The sequence below is a fragment of the Sarcophilus harrisii genome, chromosome 3 (genome assembly GCF_902635505.1).
Source record: "Sarcophilus harrisii chromosome 3, mSarHar1.11, whole genome shotgun sequence".
NCBI classification, from domain to species: Eukaryota; Metazoa; Chordata; class Mammalia; order Dasyuromorphia; family Dasyuridae; genus Sarcophilus; species Sarcophilus harrisii.
In genome coordinates, this window is record NC_045428.1 from 133,460,409 (window position 1) to 133,480,572 (window position 20,164).

A 20,164-nucleotide genomic window follows, 5' to 3' on the forward strand; every position below is an offset into this window, starting at 1 on the left:
ATTTGCATATAGCTATTTTAAAGATTTAAGAAAGTAAAACTTTTAAGGAATGAGAAATTGTTATTTGGATGTAAAAGCTTTGACTTTGTTATTACCTTCTGAGTGTGGGTTTTGATCTTCTAACTAAGAGATGATTCTTAAAGGATTGTTGATTTTAGGAAAGCTGACAAATTGCTTGCTTTTGAGAAAAAGATGAGGAGACAGAGTCAAGATGGCGGAGTAAAGGCAGGAACTTGCCTAACTTCTACCCCAAAATTGAACCAAAGTCCTTTAAATAATGACTCTAAACAAATTTTGGAGCATCAGAACACCAAAAAGACAAAGTAGAACATTTTCCAACCAAAGGCAACTTAGAAGCTCAGCAGAAAAGGTCTGTGACACTGGAGTGGGCATTCAGCATGCAAGTCAGGATCGAATCTCAGCCCAACCTCTGAATCTGTGGCAGTACTGGTGACTTCCAGACTCTCAGCCCAAAGACACCAAACTGGAACTGGAAGGTTTGTGAAACAAGAGTGGGAACCCACCATGCAAATCTGGCTCCAGCAGCCCTGGCCCTAGCTCCAGCCAGGACCCCAGTGTCAGTGAGGTGGGACCCCTGAATCAGCAGCAGTTCTGGAGGCTGCTGGACCTCCCAGTCCCGACACATCAGGGAGGATTTGAAAGATTAGTAGAGAGGGTCTGTGGCAAAGAGGTGGGAGTCTGGTGTGCAGTCCCAGTGCAATCCCAGCACAGCCCCACCAGTGGAGCTTCAGTCCCAGTCAGCACATTAGATCTTACAGCTAGAGTGGGGCAGGGACACACCTTACAATTCCAGGGTAGAAAATAGTATTTGTGGACAGATTCTTAGAAGGATTTCTGAATCCTTAGAAGGATTCTGCACAAAACCCCTGAAATTTAGAACAATGTACATTCTACTCTGGAAAGAGAGCCCTATTTTATCTAAGAGTTAAAAAAAAACAAAAGTAATAGGCTAGAAAAATGAGCAGAAAACAACAACAAAAAAGGCTTTTATCATTGAAAGGTATTGTGGTGACAAGGAGATCAAAACACATTCAGAAGGTAATAACAAAGTCAAAGCTTTTACATCCAAAGCCTCCAAGGAAAATGATAATTGTGCTCAGGCCATCATGGAAGAGCTCAAAAGATACTTTGAAAATCAAGTTAGAGAGAATAGAAGAAAAAATTAGAAAAAGAACTGAGAGAGGTACAAAAGGAAATACAAAAATGAGAAGACTGCCTTAAAAAGCAAAATTGGCCAATTGAGAAATGAAATACAAATGCTCACTAAGAAAAATAATTCCTTAAAAAATAGAATTGAGCAAATTGAAGCCAATGGCATTATGAGAACTCAAGATACAATAAAGCAAAACCAAAGAGATGAAAAAATAGACAAAAATGTGAGATATCTCATTGGAAAAACAATTGACTTGGAAAATAGATCCAGGAGAGATAAAATTATTGGTCTACCTGAAAATCATGATCAAAAAAGAACCTGGACATCATCTTTCAAGAAATTATCAAGCAATACTCTCCTGATATTCTAGAACCAGAGGGGAAAATAGAAGTTGAAAGAACCCACCAATCACCTCCTAAAAGAGATACCAAAATAAAAACTCCCAGGAATATTATAGGCAAATTCCAGATCTCCCAGGTCAAGAAGAAAATATTCCAAGCATCCAGAAAGAACAATAAAGCATAATGGAGAACAGTCAGGATAATACAAGATTTAGCAGCATCTACATTAAAGAACCAGAGGGCTTGGAATATGAATCATCTGCCCAGAAAAACTGAGTATAATTCTTCAGAGAAAAAGGTGGTCATTTAAGGAAACAGAATTTTCAAGCACTTGTGATGAAAAGACCCGAGCTTAATAGAAAATTTGATTTTCAAATATAAGACTCTGGGGAAACATAAGGATGTAATCAGGAAAGTGCTATCATAAGGGACTTAATAAGGTTTATCTTTTTACATTCTAAATGTGAGGTTGGTACTTGTAACGCATTAGAATGTTCTCATTATTATGGCAGTTAGAAGGAGTATATATAGACATAGGGTACAGGTGTGAGTTGAATACGAAGGAATAGTTTTTTTTTTTTTAATGATGAGATTAAGGGGTAAGAGCGGAATGAACTAGGAGAAAGGGGATGAGAGAAGTGGAAATGCTGAAACTTATCTACCATAAAAAAAAAAAGTATTTATAGTGGAGGGGAAAAGGAAGAGGAGAGGGGGAGTAAGTGAACCTTACTCTCATCAGAATTAGCTCAAATAGGAAATAACATACATACTCAATAGGGGTACTGAGATCTGTGTTACCCTGAAGTAAAATAGAAGGGGAATGAGATATGGGAAAGGAGGGTTGAAAAAGAGAGAACATATTGGGGGAGGAATGGTCAGTAGTAAAACACTTTTGATGAAGGATATGGCAAAAGGAAAGAAAATAAATGGGGGAAATACAGTTAGCAATAGTAATTGTAAAAAAAAAAAATGAAGCAAATTTCTCTAATGGAATAATATTGTTTTCTGTGAGATGATGAGCAGGATACTCTCAGGAAGAAAAAAAAAAACCTGGAAAGTCCTCCCTAAACAAAGTGAAATCTACTGTATACAAGGAAATAGCAATGTTCTGGAATAACAGTATAACAGTTATAAATGACTTTGTAATTCTCAGAAGTACAATCATCCTATCCATATCCAGGGAATGAATTGATGGAAACTGAATACAGATCGAAGTATTCTCTATTTCTCTCTTTGTCTCTCTCTTTATTATTAACTTAATTTTTTAAGGATTTTTATTTTCATTAGGGTAAAATATTTATGTTTTCTTTCACAATTTGACTTTGATGAAAATGTTTTGCATAACTTCACAGGTGGTTTCTTAATTGTGGGTGGGGACAAGAGAGAGAACCTAGAACTCAAAAATCTTAAAAACAAATGTTAAAAAAAATTGTTGGGGAAAATATTAAATCAATATTTTTATAAAAAGGAGACTGAGGGGAAAAAAAGAAAAAGATGGGTCATATGAATGCCAAGTGCCTATGATTTAAGCCATTGAAAGATATGAGAAGCAGAGACTAAGGCTCAGGAGTAAAGAACCTCATAAGGAAAGATGAAAAAAGATCAGATCAAAATCATCTCTGTTGGAATTGTTTGTAAAGAAGTTTTACCTAGACATTTTAGTTAACAGAAGACTTGGGCTATTTCATTCCTTACTAACTTTAGAGGCTCAACTGTACTGGACAAGAGCTTCAATTCCAGAAACTACTCCAGACTATGCCCCTTAGAGCTTAAAAGAGGTGAAACCTCTCAGGTCACTGTTTTCCATTTGTGCCCTAGTCTAATTTGAGATAGAAAAGAAAATAGGAAAAAGCCAGATTTTGTAGCTGCTGTATAGAAAAGATTAAAATGAAATCAAACTTTAAAAATTAATTTAATTGGACAACACAGAATCCTAGTGAATTTTTATTTTTGTTTTGTTTATGTTTGTTTTATCTTGCTCACAAAGTAATTTTAGCTGTTTTCCCAAACGTTTCATTTGCTACAATTTGATTAAACTACATAATAATATGTAAGTAAAAAGCTGCCTAGGTTTTGTTTGTATTGAACAGAAATTACCAGCTTGATAAACTTTGTAGTTCCCTGACTTAAAGGGAACTGCCATCCAAATTAAGAGGTAACAGTTTTGGGAGTTTTGTTTTTGTTTTTTTGCTGAGGCAATTGGAATTAAATGACTTGCCCAGGGTCACACAGCTAGGAAGTGTTGAGTACCTCAGACCAGATTTAAACTCAGTTCTTCCTGACTTCAGGGCTGGTGCTTTATTCACTACACCTACTAGCTGCCTTGAGATAACAGTTTCTTTATGTCCTTTCAAGAATGACTATAAGTTTTAAAAGTTTGTAAATGTTATATTAGTCTGACTAGAGAAGAAAATTTATTCAGATGGAGACCTACTAGAACTAAAAGAGAAGCAGCTTTTATATGTGACACAGAGATTCTTAAATGAAATAATGCCTACAAAGACTGCAGTTTGGAGTAGCAAGATACACATGGAATTTCTTCTCTGATATGCTTCTCTGCCAGGTTTTTATAATCATATATCCATTCATCTCACAGATTTAAATATATTTATGAGATAGTGTCATCCCAGATGGGGCAGCCAGGTGACACAATGGATAGTGTGTTGGGCTTTGAGTCAGAAAGACTTATTTTCCTCAGTTCAAATTTGACCTCACATACTGAGTAGCTGTGGGATTTTGAGCAAGTCATTTAACCCTGCTTGCCTCAGTTTTCAATTCTAACCAATTCTCAATTCTAAAATAATCTGGAGAAGAAAACGAAAGCCATTCCAGTATCTCTGCAAGAAAACCCTAAATAGGGTCATAGAGAGTAGGCCACAACTGAAAAACAACTAAACCACAAAAAGTATCCTAGGTATATTTGTGGATTGCAATGCATTATTAATTTATTTATTCTAATGTCTGTGATATTTCTTCTATCTTACTTCAAAATAAATGGAAATGTTTAATTTTAAAATTGTCATAAGTTTAAGTAGTGAGTTTAGATAAATGGAAATGCAACAATCAGGACACAAAAGCTAAAGTGGTAAGTAGGAAGATTTATATTCATCTACATTAGAGTTTACTCTAGTTCATTGACAGAATTTGAGAATAATAATATGGTAGAGGTTCTTATGTGGGAAGTTTATCACTATGGTTTCACCACCACCCTTAATCCAAAATATTGCCTCTTATGTCACTGAAAACAATAAGCTATTTGCTAAGAGTTCTCTTTTTCCCCTCCTCCTTTTCTTATGTCACTCAGATGCCTTCCCCTTATATCCCTTTCTTTACCCATTTCAAAGAAAGAAACAATCCTCCTTTCCTGAATAAACCTTTCTACTTGCACTGGTGATTCTATTCCATCAGATCTTCAAAAGATTACTCATCAATATTCATTCATCATTAATCATCAGTCTCTTCCTTTCTACTCTCTTTTTCTTATTTTCCTATTTTTTAAAAACAAGCCAATGTATCTTTCATCCTATAAAATAAACAAAACAAAATAATTCCACCCATCTCTCTGATTTTTCTTTCCCATGTTGCTATTCCATATTTTTCTTCACTTTGGGGGTTAAATTCCTTTAGAAAATCATGGAAAATCAGTGCTTCTCACTATTTTTTCTCTAATTCTTCTCTAAATTTCTTTAGTCTGACTCCCAACCTACCAACTTCTCCTGGATTCCTTTAAGTCTAACCTAAGATAATTACTTCATTACTTGAATGGGTCTGTGATCTTATTAATATATGTTAACCTTACCACAATGAAGGTTTGATTCATCCATGGCTGCTTAATCTGTGCAAGTCCTGTATTTATTCCTGCATATATTACATATGGTGATTCTAGCCAGTATGCTGCGGTCCTTTGTCTAGATAAGAACATGGATATCATGGAATAAATAAACTATCCATTGCTCATTCTCAGCATATGATCAAACTATTCCCCCCCCCCCCACTCATTTCCCTGATGTATAATTTATCCTGTTTCTGTTGCACATTTCTTCACTGGGCATGAGTTTGCATGATATTCACATTCACAATATACTTCACCTGTTCAAAAGAAGAATTGAAAACAGTCATATGTATAGAGTGTACATATATACATATACATATACATATAGAGAGAGTTTAAAATCACTAAAAAGCAAAAAAATTAAATTAAAATAATTGTTAGATCTTATATTTATCAAATTTCCAAAGATGGCTAAGGATGGAAAAATTCAAGTTGGAAGAGCTGTGGGGGAAATGGTCACATTAATATACTGTTTGTGGCACTGGGAACTGATCCAACTGTCTGGAAAACAAGTTGGTATTATGCTAGAAAAGTTCTTGAATTATTCATACCCTCTGACCCAGTCATCCCACTGTTGGATTTATGCCCCTCCCAAAAGGTTAATGACAGCAAGAAACAGCTTATATATACCAAAAATATTCAAAGTAGCATTATTTGTAATAGCTCAAAGTTGGAAACAAATTTTGAGTGAAATGATTGGTCAGTAGCTGAACAAACTGGTACACGAATGTGATAGAATATCACTGTACTTGTTTGGAAGATAAATATGAAGAATTCAAAGAAATATGGGGAGATTTATATAAGGTAATAGTGAAGAAAATAGAATCAAAAAGCACCATACACATTAACTACACTTAGACACAAGAATATAATTTTTAACAGCAACAAAAATTTAGATCAACTATTAGATCACAATTAGTATTAACAATAAACTGAAAACATATCCTTTTTCCTTTATTTTGATAGTTAAAAAAAAAAAGTACAAGTTTGTATATACTATTTGTAGGTCAATCATTTTATGCTGTTTAATTCTTGAAGAAATGTGAGTTTGGGAGGTGAATATTAAGTGTGGGTTAAAGTTTTTATATTGTATAGAAATAAAATTTATTAAAATGTCTTTATTATGCATGCTCAGCTTGTATGTAGAAGCCATAGATAATCGTGCTGAATAAATTGCAGTTAAAGGACTGTGAGAAATATTATCAAAAATTTTTAAACTTTTAAAAGAAATTCCTGATTTGGGGGAGAAATTAACATAAACATACATTCACCTTGTTTTTCATTTAAACTGCAAGATTCCTTTTATAGGTTATTTGAAAATAGCCCAGGAACTATTTTAATGGCAAACATTTAAAGATTTAAAGAAAATTAAAAAAAAAAAAAAAAGTCGAATGCCATTAAGACCCAAAACACCTTTTAGAAGATAAATTCAATGGGATATCAAAGAAGTCATCCGATAAACCAAACCTGTTGTAGCAGGTAGTTAGCATTCACTTAGATAGCAACCAGTCATTTTTTTTGCTGTCTTTTAAGCTAAAATAACAAGGTTCAGCTACTTGGTGTGATCCTCAATTGCCAGATCCTCTGAGTTTTAAATAGTTCTTATTATATCTCAGATCAGTCTTTCTTACTGCCAATATCCTTTCCCATGAGCATTTGCTCTACATATATAGGGAAACCTAGAGATAATCTGAATGTTCTGGGAGTTTGGTACTTTGTCCTTAGAATTTGGCAGGAATATAATGTTACGGGTTTAACAATTGACTTTCAAAAAAAAATGTACACATATTTAGTTTTTATCTACATTAATAACAAGCCCTGATTTGTGGTATTAGTTGATTTCTGAGGTGTAAAGGCCCATAGTGAAATTTCAACAATTGACTCTCATGAACTCTCTAAACTGGCTCTACCATACCCTAACATGTCTCTCTGGGTTCATGCTTTGTCTGCTATAGACCTTATAATCTTAGCTGTGTATTAGTGGTAGAGATAAAAAGATATATGGTTTTCGTTTTGTTTTTTAAAGAAATATTCATACAGTAAAAGCACAGTCATGGATATATTTGCCTGTGTGACTTCACAAATTTAAGGAACTTCTGGTGAGGAAATGCTCCCTACCAAATTACAGCAGCTAGAGTGCAACTCTTTTGCAGTTTATAGTCTTAAAGAGTTGCCTGGGGCACTGGGTAGTTAATTGACTTGCCTTGACTCACAGGATTAAGTGTCAGAGGCAGTTCTTCAACAGATTTTTTTTTCCTGATTTCAAGATTAGAGACCTACCCTCTGCCTCTCTGCCTTATACCACAATGAGTCTATATCTATATCTATAAGCCTCTCTGTCTATCATCTTATATCTATATGTATTTGTCTGTTAGTCCATGTATGTGAATATAATCTGTGGTCAAAAGAACTTCAAGCCCCAAAATATCACTATTAAAAAAAAAGGATTTCTAATTCCTGTGTGCAATATGGTAATAATAAATATAGAATAAAGTAAAAATATTTTAATTATTTTACAGAAAGCATAAACATATAAAAGAATTATATTAAACAATGTAGACATTTCTCCTTCCTATTTCTGAACATTCCTTCTTCTTCTAGAGATTAATATAAGCCTCCAGATTTTTCAGTTTTAACTTAAAAGTTTGAAATTCTGCCAGGAAGAAAATAATATTGAAATATTGATGATGCTGATCAATTGGCAATTCCCAGCCTTTATTTCTGGAACCCATACTGATATGGGAACATTGCAACACTACAGGCTTAGGCTCTCCTCTCAAGGAAAGCAAACTTGGAGTTTTCATGAGAGGCAATCCCATCAGATATGTGTTGTCCAAATAATTCACCATATAAATTGAAGACTAAGTCTAGGTTGGCATTTTATTCTGTTTTGTTTGTTTTTTTGTTTTTCTGCAGTCTGCATAAGTTTTTTTTGACATTCCATCTCTAAGGCAATGCAGAGAAATCCTCAGTAAAGAAGAGGGAAAAAGAAATTGTAGGGTAATGGTATTTTTTATCAACACCAAAGGACTTAGGAATGTAGGTTCTTCCCTGACAAGGTTCCTGAATACAGGATCCATAGTACTGTCTCATGACTCCTGTAGCCACAATGAATTGCCCACTCCTACTCCTTCTTCCTAGTTCGCTTCTGATACATCATTCAATCAACTATTGATTTCCTGGCTCTTGCTCTCTCTTCTTATTTTTCTTCCTTATAGTCACAAGGCCAAGGAGATCTCCTTAATGATACCTGCAGACAGCATGACTAAGATAGCATTATAGGAGGCAATGATAGAGAGGTTGAACAGATGCAAGATTTCTACCTCCTATAGACCTCTCCACTTTATTCCATTCCTATCAATTTTCTCTCTGTCTCTTAGTAACAGAATTTTCCTCTATTATACCTAAGAGGCGAGGTCTAGGAATTTAAAGTTCCTGGACAACAATAATTATTGTTGCTCTAACACTTACCCAGGCCAGTATCATTTTTTAAATGTAGAACCTCTATTACCACCTCTCTATATTTGACATTATAGGGTCATTGTGAGTTCCTAAAAGGAAAAAGAAGGACAAAGACTCATGCTTAGGTCTCTGATCTATTCTCTGCTTAATTTTCTATGTATATCCCCAAAGAATGTAGTGTTCACTACCTTAACAATGAAACTCCCATTTAAAAATGGTGACTCAGAATTTGGAATTATGCTCAATAAGTTATCAAACTGTGCATACCTTTTAATCTAGCAGTGCTACTACTGACCTTATATCCCAAAGAGATATTAAAGAAGGGAAAGGGACCCACATGTACAAAAATGTTTGTAGCAGCCCTTTATGTAGTGGCTAGAAACTGGAAATTGAATGGATGCCCATCAATTGGAGAATGGTTGGGTAATTTGTGGATATGAATGCTATGGAATATTATTGTTCTGTAGGAAATGACTAACAGGAAGAGTACAGAGAGGCTTGGAGAGACTTACATGAACTAAGTGAAGTGAGCAGAACTAGGATTTCATTATATATTTCAACAACAATACTGTATGAGGATGGATTCTGATGGAAGTGGATATCTTCGACAAAGAGAAGATCCAATTCAGTTCCAATTGATCAATGATGGACAGAATCAGCTACACTCAGAGAAAGAACACTGGGAAATGAATGTGGACTATTTGCATTTTTGTTTTTCTTCCCAGGTTATTTTTACCTTCGGAATCCAATTTTTTTTTTTTTTTTTTTTTTTTGTGCAACAAGAGAATTGTACAGATCCGCACACATATATTGATGATATGTTGTGTATGTATATCTATGTATATCTATGATATACTTTAACATGTTTAACATGTATAAGCCTGCCTGCCATCTAGGGGAGAGGGTGGAGGAAGGGAAGGGAAAAGTTGGAACAAAAGTGAGTACAAGGGACAACGTTGTAAAAATTACCTATGCATATGTTCTATCAATAAAAAGTTAATTAATTAACTAAATTATTAAATTAAATTTTATTAAAATTAATTTAAAAGTTAATTAAATGGTAGCTCAGATTGGTGGCAATCAAACTATCCCTGGATATTTCATCACATTCTTAATTAGTTAAAAAAAGGTTTAATTTGACTAGTAATCAGACCCAGCAGATAATCTCAGTTCTTTCAAAATGTTACTTCAGCATGTCTATATTCTTTTTAAGAGCATGAAGAACCTCAAACAGTAGCTTCATTCTTTTAAACAAATCAAGGTGATCAGAACTACCAAATGCACTCTCCTTCCCAGTTTAAAAAAAAAGGACAATTCATGCAAATCAAATAAGAGTGTCTTTAGTTATGCTGGCCTACCTTCCCAATTTTGAATATCTCCCTGAAGATCTGTAAGGCTCCTTGTTTTGGGCAACTCCTTCAATGCCAGTACATGGTTTTACAATACTTAATGTATTTCATCTTCAATGGCTTACATTTCCCTATGGGATCCAGCAAGATATTTATGATATTCTTTTAAAAAAATCCAAACTTCCCATAGGCCAGTAAACTTGTACATATATTCACCCCCAAGACAAAATAGTACAAAGTTCTTTGGGTTATTACTACATTGCATTGATTTTTCAAAGATCTGTCACAAATGCAAATCCAAAGAGAAAAATATTAATAAAGATAAACATCTAGACCTCCAAGCTGAGAAAGTGGGTACCAGAGAAAAAAGTGAGAGAAGACCAGGCAAAAGGAGGAGGCATGGACAAAAGATGTTGCAGCTGCTGCAGCTGCTGGATTTCTACCTTTACTCTGGGACTGCAGGAACTTGGGCTCTAAAAACAGGTGAAAGAGAAGTTTTAGTGCTAGGTCTGCAGGATACACACTTAAATCGTAGGTAATAAATGTTTCCCTTTGAATTGTCAAAGGCCTGGGACTGATATAATGGACACATGGTCATCTAAGTCAGCATCACTCAGAACCCAGCATCCACCAGTACTGAGGCTCTTGTTGGGCATTGGCAGATGGAATCAATGTCAAGAAGAAGGGAGTCTGACAATCTACACTTCTATCTGTTCAACACATAATTGACTGTGACAATGCTGGTCCTGTGAAGAGGGGAATGATTTCCCTGTGCAAAAGTATGTTCACAAGCATAGCATTCCTGATGAGACCTGCAGCAGCTCCCAGGCCAAAGACTAGGAATGTGACAAGTTTAACCAATGTGGTGTGTGCACTGAATTCCATTAGTGCCATTTCATACAGAGCTATACCTTCTGGAAAGTTCAGAACTATGGTACTGTTTTCTGATGAGAAGATGATAATAGAAATGTATGCAAAGTGTCCTGCCATCTATAGTGTAATAGCAACAGAAAGCTTGGATAAATAATTAAGTCATTCTTAATTCCATCTGTGTTTAAATGATGAAGCCTAGTATACTTAAACAACAACAACAAAAACAAAAACAACAATAACAACAACACAAAAACAGTTACATCTGTAATCAGAAGACCTTTGTTTGAGATTCTGGCTCTGATACTTGATAGACTATATGACCATAAATGATTCACTTTGAATTCTGGAGACTCACTTTCTTTGTCAATGAAAAAAAAAATTTCATTTATCTCCTAGGAGAACTGCTTGGTAAATCTAAAAACAATATAAATGTGAATTATATTATATAATTATTTGTTTCATTATCATTTTAAAAAATTTTTCTCTTAGTGAAAGAGATCCAAAAGGAAAAAAAAAAATACTGTTAGACTGATTTTTTCATGATCATTTGATCCTGAAGAGATAAGGATAATTTCTAATCTAACTACGAAGAAGCAGTATTGAGTAGATATTACCAAATTTGCCTCGTTTCCAATTAATAAGGTAGGAACTTTGGAGGAAATATCTCATGTCCTGGTTAAAAGCAATAAAAATCAATATGACAGCAAGATGATGACTTCAAATAGAAAATGTTATATGCATATTTACTACTTTTAAATTAAGATGTCAATTAAAAAGTCCACATAAAATTCAGTCTGCCCTTTTGATCCTTTTTTTTAGCTTTAAAGTTCATGCTCACTGCTAAAAATCACTCTGATGCCAGATGCTTATTTCAAGGGATATGCAAGTAACATATGGATCATGGAGATATTCATAAGAAAGGTATAATTAAAAAAATTTCCAATGATTAAAAAATGTGTGTTTTATATGTTTCACAACTTACTCCTCACCACCACCACCCCCTTACACCCCCCTTTGGACCTTTCATTATCTGCATATTCATTATAGCAGAGGAGAAAACCAAGGTACAAGAGAGTAATTTCCTCCTCCATTTCTCATGCTCAAGCTGTTTTGGAAGAATGTGCATGAATGGGTTTCAGAAAACTCATTATTTTGAACTGCTCTTCTTGCCAACATTCTCATTTCCCTACTAACACTGGCCAAAATGCCATGTGAAATCTGCAGGACAGCAAATGTTTAGTCTTGTAGATGGCTACTGATGATACAAACCTGTAACAACTCAGGATCAACAGAGGATGAAAATGACTTGGCTTAAACAACTCCACTTTGAAGGGGAGCTCTTCCACCTTCCCATAAAGCAACCCCTTCACTTTGTGCTACATAGCAGATGCCCTGGGATGCTCTGGCAGCTGTGCTACTTTGGTGACACAATTCTAATCAGTAATATCTTAAAAAAATCTTTCACATACAATGTTGATAACAATAAAAGTTCACGTTAGTGGTCAATAAGAAATAAGCTTCCAGTGAACAATATTAGAGAACAATTCATCTTATCTTAAAAGTACAATGTTTAATCATTCTCCCCCACCTCCACACAGGTGTTTTTTTTTTTTAATATGTCTATTTGAGCCTTTTTGTCATTATATAATCATATATTATGATATGGGGATTTGTCCTTTCTCTAGATAAAATAAATAGAACAAAAATAACCAACACAATTAACTGACTACATGTGAACATGTCTACAATATTTTCCTCACCTCTTAGCTATGATGTGGTGTCACATAATAGATGTCTAGAATTGGTTTTTTAGTTACTCAAAATCTGACTTCTTTTTTAGTGCTCTTTTCAATATTTATTGTAATCATTGTTTATAAAATTATTTTGGTTTTTGTTTCACTCTGTATCATTTAATATAAATTTTCTTATATTTCTCCAAATATGTCTTATTTGTCTTATTGCACAATACTATATCATTACATTCATATGCCACATCTTTTTTTTAAAGCCATTCCCACAATTGACAATCACTCACTTTTTTCCCTATTATTTGCTATAACAAGGGGAATGATGTGAATATTTTTGTATAGATTAAACCTTTTTTCTTGACTTTGCCTTCCTTGGTATATATGCCAAGTGAAAGGAACAAGGGGTCAAGAGATAAAAACAGTTAATTGTCTTTCTTGGCATAATTTCAATTTAAAATTCAGAATGAATGAATCATTTCACACTTCTATTAATAATATTATTTGTGTGCCTGTCTTTTCATAGTCTCTCCTACATAAGTTGTTTCTTTTTCTTTTGTTGTTGTAATTAATATTGATTTCCAAGATATGAAATGAAAACTAGAAAATTTCACTTACATGTTTCTTGATATAATTGACTTGGACTATATCTTCAAATGTCCACTTATATTTACAACTCTCTAGAAAACTGATCATATACTTGACAACTTAAATTTTGAAAAAGATTCCTAGTGTTATATATTTTGATTAACTCTATAAAATATAGCTATCAGATTCTATTAGTTTAATCATTTTTCATTCTTTAGAAATTTTCTATTTTTTAGCATATATTATATTTTGCCTAAATGCATTGCTTGTTATTTCCATTTTTTTACCATGCTCATGATAGAAATACATATATGTATGCATATATGCATATTATAAATATATTTCTATCTATCTACTTCATGATTTCTGGATATTATTATCTGACCAAAGAAGAAATGTTAAAATATGTTGTATTATGTATTGATAATACAGCAAATGAATCTATATCTCTACTGAGTCTAAGTGCTTTGATTGAATTGGTCAAATTTGATAGAATCAAATTTAACAAACAAAAATAGACATTAATGAAGTAATTAAAAATAATTGAGCAAAAATAGATTTTTGAATGTTCAGTTTTACAATCCCTTCAAAAGAATTTTTCTTGCAACTTAAAAGAATTTATGTTGTCTATGTGATTCTGCAGTTTTATAACCTGGACACAGAATCACCAGTTTATGTGTCCTTGACATGATATCCGTAATGCCTATAGTAAAGTAAGCTCACTATCTATGTGGTCTAACATCTAAAATGTCTTGGTTATATGGACACTTGCAGGCTTGAATGTTACATAGGTAAGTGACAAGAGGGAATTTTAAAAGATGGTTTAATATATTTAGTGATTTTAAATCTTTCTCATTAAAATACGTCTAAATATTCATGAAAATCATTAATTTGACTTAGAGAAACAATATAGTAAAACTGGAAATGTCACTAGACTGAAAATCCAGAGAAATAGCTTCTGTTCCAAGGTCTACTTCTAACTGTACAACCCTTAATAAATCATTTGATTCTAATAGGTTTCAATTTTCCTTAGGTATAAGTTGAGGGAGTTGGACCAGTTCAATCGTCTCAATCTCAAACTGAAATACGAGTCAATAACCATATATAAGAATCCCTATAGGCTGTATAGTGACTTAGAAAACCATATATTTGCATTCTGTTTTAGTGTATTTTAATTTTTTTTGTTAAATGCTTTTCAGTTACATTTTAATTTTACTTAGGTACACTTGGGAGTGTTGTAAGCTGTATATTCAACACCTCTGGAATAAATTATCTCTAAGGGTATTTTTCTGTCTCTAAAACTCAATGATATTTGGTATTACATTTTGCTACCACATTGTTGGGTAAATACCTTTCTTAGTCATCACACACAACTTATTTCAAACATAGGGCAACCAAGGGTAGTGTAGATTTAAAATATAAACTCATTTATAAAATTTTGTGAGAAGAATGTCTGGCACATAGTAGGTTCTTAAATATTTACTGAAAAAATTAAGGATGGTGGAATATAATATTCTAAATCCCTCCATCAAATAGAAACAGAAAATGAAAGAATGATTGACAAGAGGTCCAACTAAGAAAAGTTATTTCAAGGTCATTTAAACATAAAATTGGAAAGATGAAAACCATCAGAAGAAATTTTGAAAGGATTCACAAAGATTTTATATAAACTTTCTACCAGAAAGTTGAAGGAATCATTACACTTAGATTCTAATGTTATAGTCCCAGATGAACTTATAGAGGTCAAAATGGCACTAAATAAAAATTATAGTTTGCATTTCTATTCGTCAGACTTCAAGCACTTGTTAAGTACTTAATATATGTCAAACACTAAAGCAGGAAATCCAAAAGGAGGGAAAAAATCTTAAGTAGATTACTTTTTAATGCAGTCTTCTGATAATCATAAGACGTACTAATTCAGGCATATAAAATGCATGAAAAGTAGATACAATGTAATTTAGCAGGAAAAGCATTAGCAGCTGGTGGATTATGAAAGGCCCCTATAGAATGTGGCACTTGTACTAATTGTTGAAGGAAGTCAGATGATCAGAAAAGTGGAAGTAATGAAGCCAAGCCTTCCAAGTCTGGGGAGTAGTCAGTACAAAAACACAGAGATAGATCTTTATGTGTAAGCAAACCAAGGTAGGTGTGTATGCATGTACTGAGGAATATTTGAAGGGGAAAGAGTGTATATGTATAAGAAGACTAGAAAGATATATAGGAGCAAATTTGCAAAGAGCTCAGTGAAAAACAGAGTAGTTTATATTTGCTCACAGAGGTAATAAAGAGTCATTGAAGATTATTAAGTAGGCTAGTAACATATCCACATCTCTGATTTAGGAAAATCACTTTGGTAGCTACATGGAAGATAAATGCAAAGAGACTTGAAGCTGGCAGGAGAAGCAATTATCAATCAGTTAATTTATTTATGTGCCAGATATCATGTTACATTGGTAGAGATGGGGATAAGGGGAAAGATATAGATATAGGATATAGGATAGGATATAGAAAAGGAAACAATACCTCCTCAAGGAACTTAATGTCCACATATGAAGCAATGAGGATGTGAACTAAAGAGATAGTTGATAGAAGAAAGAAATGGAATTATGTGAAAAATGTTACAGAAAGAAGAATAGGTTGTCAACTGATTGGCTGTCCAAGATGAGTGAGCCAGGAATTGAGAACAGCACTGAGATTGAAAACCACGTTTACTAGAAGAATTGTAGTACCTTTAAAATAATAGAAAAGATTAAAATGTGCATGAATTTTTTTGGGAAAAAATGAACTCTCTTTTGGATGTATTAAATTTGATTTGCTTATGGAGGTTTGAAATGTCTAGTAGGCAGCTTGTGGTGAAGAATTGAAGCTCAGGAGACTAAGGAGGTCTGGGTATGTACACAGAATGGGTTCTCCACATTAGGATGGCTCTACATTGGGCTTTCAAATTTTCAAAAAATATTATATATATTATCTCATATGTTCTACATAAAACCAACCTGCAAATGAGTGTTGTTTATTATCCTCATTTCTCAGATAAGGTATTTAAAAGTAAGAAACTGAAAGTGATTGTCCAAGAGGTTAGCTTCTAAGTCTGGATATAAATCCAGGTCCTGTACTATTCAATGAAACATGGTACCTTCAAAAGATAACAAAATGAGAAAAGTAGATGGGAAGTTTAAGTAAACATAAAGGTAATTCATTGTAAAAGTGACATAATTATGAGAACATTCAGGTATCATTCCTCAAGGTATCTGATGGTGCAGAAGATACCAATATCCTGGGGAAAGTATCAGATTTCATTGTACTCCCCACAAAGAAAAAACATTGATAACTACCATTCTCTCATATTCTTATTTCAATAGCTATAATCAATTCTATGACAATAATCTATACATGAATCAGAAGTATGTCTGTTGAGAATATTGGTAGGGAAGAGTCAAGCTTTCACAATATTTATTGTTCAGATCTTCCACAATAAACTATATATTTAATGGACTTAAAAATGAAAAAACTATGAAATCCCACCATATTTTTAACACACCTTTGATTTGGCATATAAAGTGCCACCATAAAGGACTTCCTCCAATAAGGTATTTCTTGGGCAGAGTTAAAACTGTGCTAGATTCCTGGGAAAGAAATAATAGAGATAACCTTGTTTGATGATACTCTGATTATTAAAATCAGTCAAGGCTTAAACAAAGAAACATGTGCTCAATAAAGGCATTCATCTCTAAGATAAATTATATCCAATATTCAATCCAAATTGAAGAGATTCTTTATAGGCAGTGAGATGCTTTAGCTGTTCTCCTCTGCTGATGCTATCATGGGTATTGCACTACACTCCAAAACATTGCAAAGTCTCCATAATAAGAACCATAATTAACTGACCTAGCCATCTACCCAAGAAAAGCAAGTATATATAAAAAAATCTATTGCTCAGATTATGAGCTCCAGTTATATATATATATATATATATATATATATATATAGTCAATCTATAAGCCTCAGGCATTAATAAGAATAAGAAAAACAATAATAATGATGATAAAGTAATCATAATAGCTAATATCGATATATCATTCTAAGGTTTGCATAGCACTTTATATATATATATATGTATATTATTATATTTGAGTTTATGTTTCTTGGATAGAAACTGCAAATGGACAATGAGTTGAGGTCACACTTAAAATAGAAAAAAAACAGGCTGAAATAATTTTGAGAAATAACAAATTTTATCTAATAACTTGTCTTTATAATAAAATCCTATCTTCTTTAATATCAGTATTCTTCATCTGGTTTTGTTTTTATCTACAAGTCATAAAAAATTTAATTCTTCAAAACATTTAAAAAATCAGTAAACTTCAAAGAACAATAGCTAAGTATATGGTCAATGTAGTGAAAAACACTACCAAAAAATGCACAAACAAGGAAGTTTGGCAGGGAAGACAGAATAATGAGAAAGCAAGAATGAGTGATCAACAATGAACATGTCCAGTGGACAAGCATGTCCACTGTAACCTAGATGATTTCAAAAGAAAGCAAAGAAAACCAATAATTTTCCATCCTATGCTACCACTACATCTCATATAAATTAAAAAGAAAACATTAAAAAGTATCTCATCAGATTGGGTAGTCATAGGTGGATTGTAATCTACATTATGGAAGCAAATATTCATATCAATGGAATCATTGATGCATAAGGTATGAATATAGTTTCTGGGATTAACTAAACTTTCCTGTAAACTATTTTATAATTGAAGGAAACTAAAGTCTAGGGAAGTTAACTAAGTTGCCCAATACGTTCAACTAAATTTGGTGTAATTTCCACAGTATTGTGGTTGTTCAGTTGTTTCAGCCATTTCTGATTCTTTGTGACTCCATTTGTAATTTTCTTGGCAAAGATATTAGAATGGGTACATCATTTTCTTTTCTAGATCATTGCACAGATGAAGAAACTGAGGATAACACTGCTGCTATTTGTTGAGTACATAAAATAAAAGTAACTAAAAAATAAGAAAGATCTAAATCCAGATATCTCATTGTAATACAGAATACAAAAGACCTCTTTATAAAAATTCAAATAATTTTTGAAATGGCATAAAGAGCCACATTTTTGTGTTCTGTTGATTGACAGGGAATCAATTATACTGGTCCGTTGCTCTTCACAAGAAAATGAATAGTTCAAAATGATTATTGCTTAGGATCAAACAGGTAAAAAATGACTTTCAATGGTTATGTAATCTCCAAGGAGGCCTAATCTAAAACATGCCAAACAGATGCAGCTTCCTCCAGATCTTAGAGTACAAATTTCCTCTCTAAAGGAAAATGCATTAGGCTCATTAGTTTAACACTGAGTTAAACAAGAAAGGCAATGTGGTAGAAAAATCCTGGGAATCACAGTAGAGAAAGTTGTTATACAATTCTACCTCTACCACTTATTACCTGAGTGAACAGAGAGAAGTCCCTTTACCACTCTTGGGCTTCAGTTTCAGCTTTAAAAAGGTGACAATGATTACATTATCTAAGTCCAGTGCTGTGAAAAGAGTCCTTTCTAACACTTGTAAAATGCTAAATATATGAGAGACTATTGAGTTAATCTGAGCTCCTGAATGAATGGATGCTTCCTATTTTAGAAAATGCATTATGTGGTACTTACAGAATATAGATTTAAAAGAAAATAAAATATAACTAATTTTATATCATGTCAATCAACTACTCTGAAATGGCAAATTGGAATTGATCACCCCAAAAAGTAGAAGTCACCATGCTTCCCTTTTAAATAAGTTTATTCAACAATAATAAGTCTTGCTGAAGGTATTTTTTTTTAATCTGCTTATTTTATAATGCATAAATGTCATCATACAAATCCCTTTACATCTGTGCTTGCAATCATGCATGAGTATAGACACTCACTCACAGCACTGCTGTGTACAGTTTGACTTACATGATAAATTCTGTAATCCTGAAGCTTATGTTTGTCTGCCAGCAGGTGTCCACAGGTGTTTGCCTACAAGAAGTTCCTGACAGTTGAGGAGTAACCAGGGGGTATTCCTTGACAGTAGAAAATAACTGCAGAAACTTTACAATTAGAAAAGATCCCAGTGATGTTTTATGTGTTATGAATTTCTGATTCTTAATTATTTATTACCAATCAGTCAAAGATACTAAAGGAGTAAATAAAAATTCTCTCTGCTTATATGTATTATTAATATGAATATGAACATATGTATATGTTCATGAGGCATAAATTTTATCTGTATGCTTATAAATCTAAAATCATATCTATAGCTACATCTCTATATCTGTAATTGTATTTATGCCTATATTTATATATATCAATGTATCTTTATGTATATATTTGTATCTGTGTCTTTATCACCTATATTTTTATCTGTCTATCACAGTGAACCAATTCTTGTTGCCATGGATGTTTACAGTATACTGGAAGTACTGCAGCTGTAAGATGAGTTCCATGAACATTTAACTTCTGACAGCTGTGAATGCTTCTTTGTGAAGACAGACATTGCTCTTTGACTCAGAGTTTTTGGAAGAACTCCAAGATGCCTTCTCTAGTGCTATTGCAGGCTCTTTGAGTGCGTATTAGAAGGAGATGTTCAGAAAAGACATCTTCCTAAAAGTGGACAGATACTGGGATTCTTACTAACTGCATCTGAACTTAAAAGCTAAATAGAATTTAAAAGCAGGTTGATCTTAGGCTCATCAAATCAGTAATGTGGGAAAATGTATAATAATCATAAGTACTTCAACAATCTACAACAGTGGTATGACATTGCCCT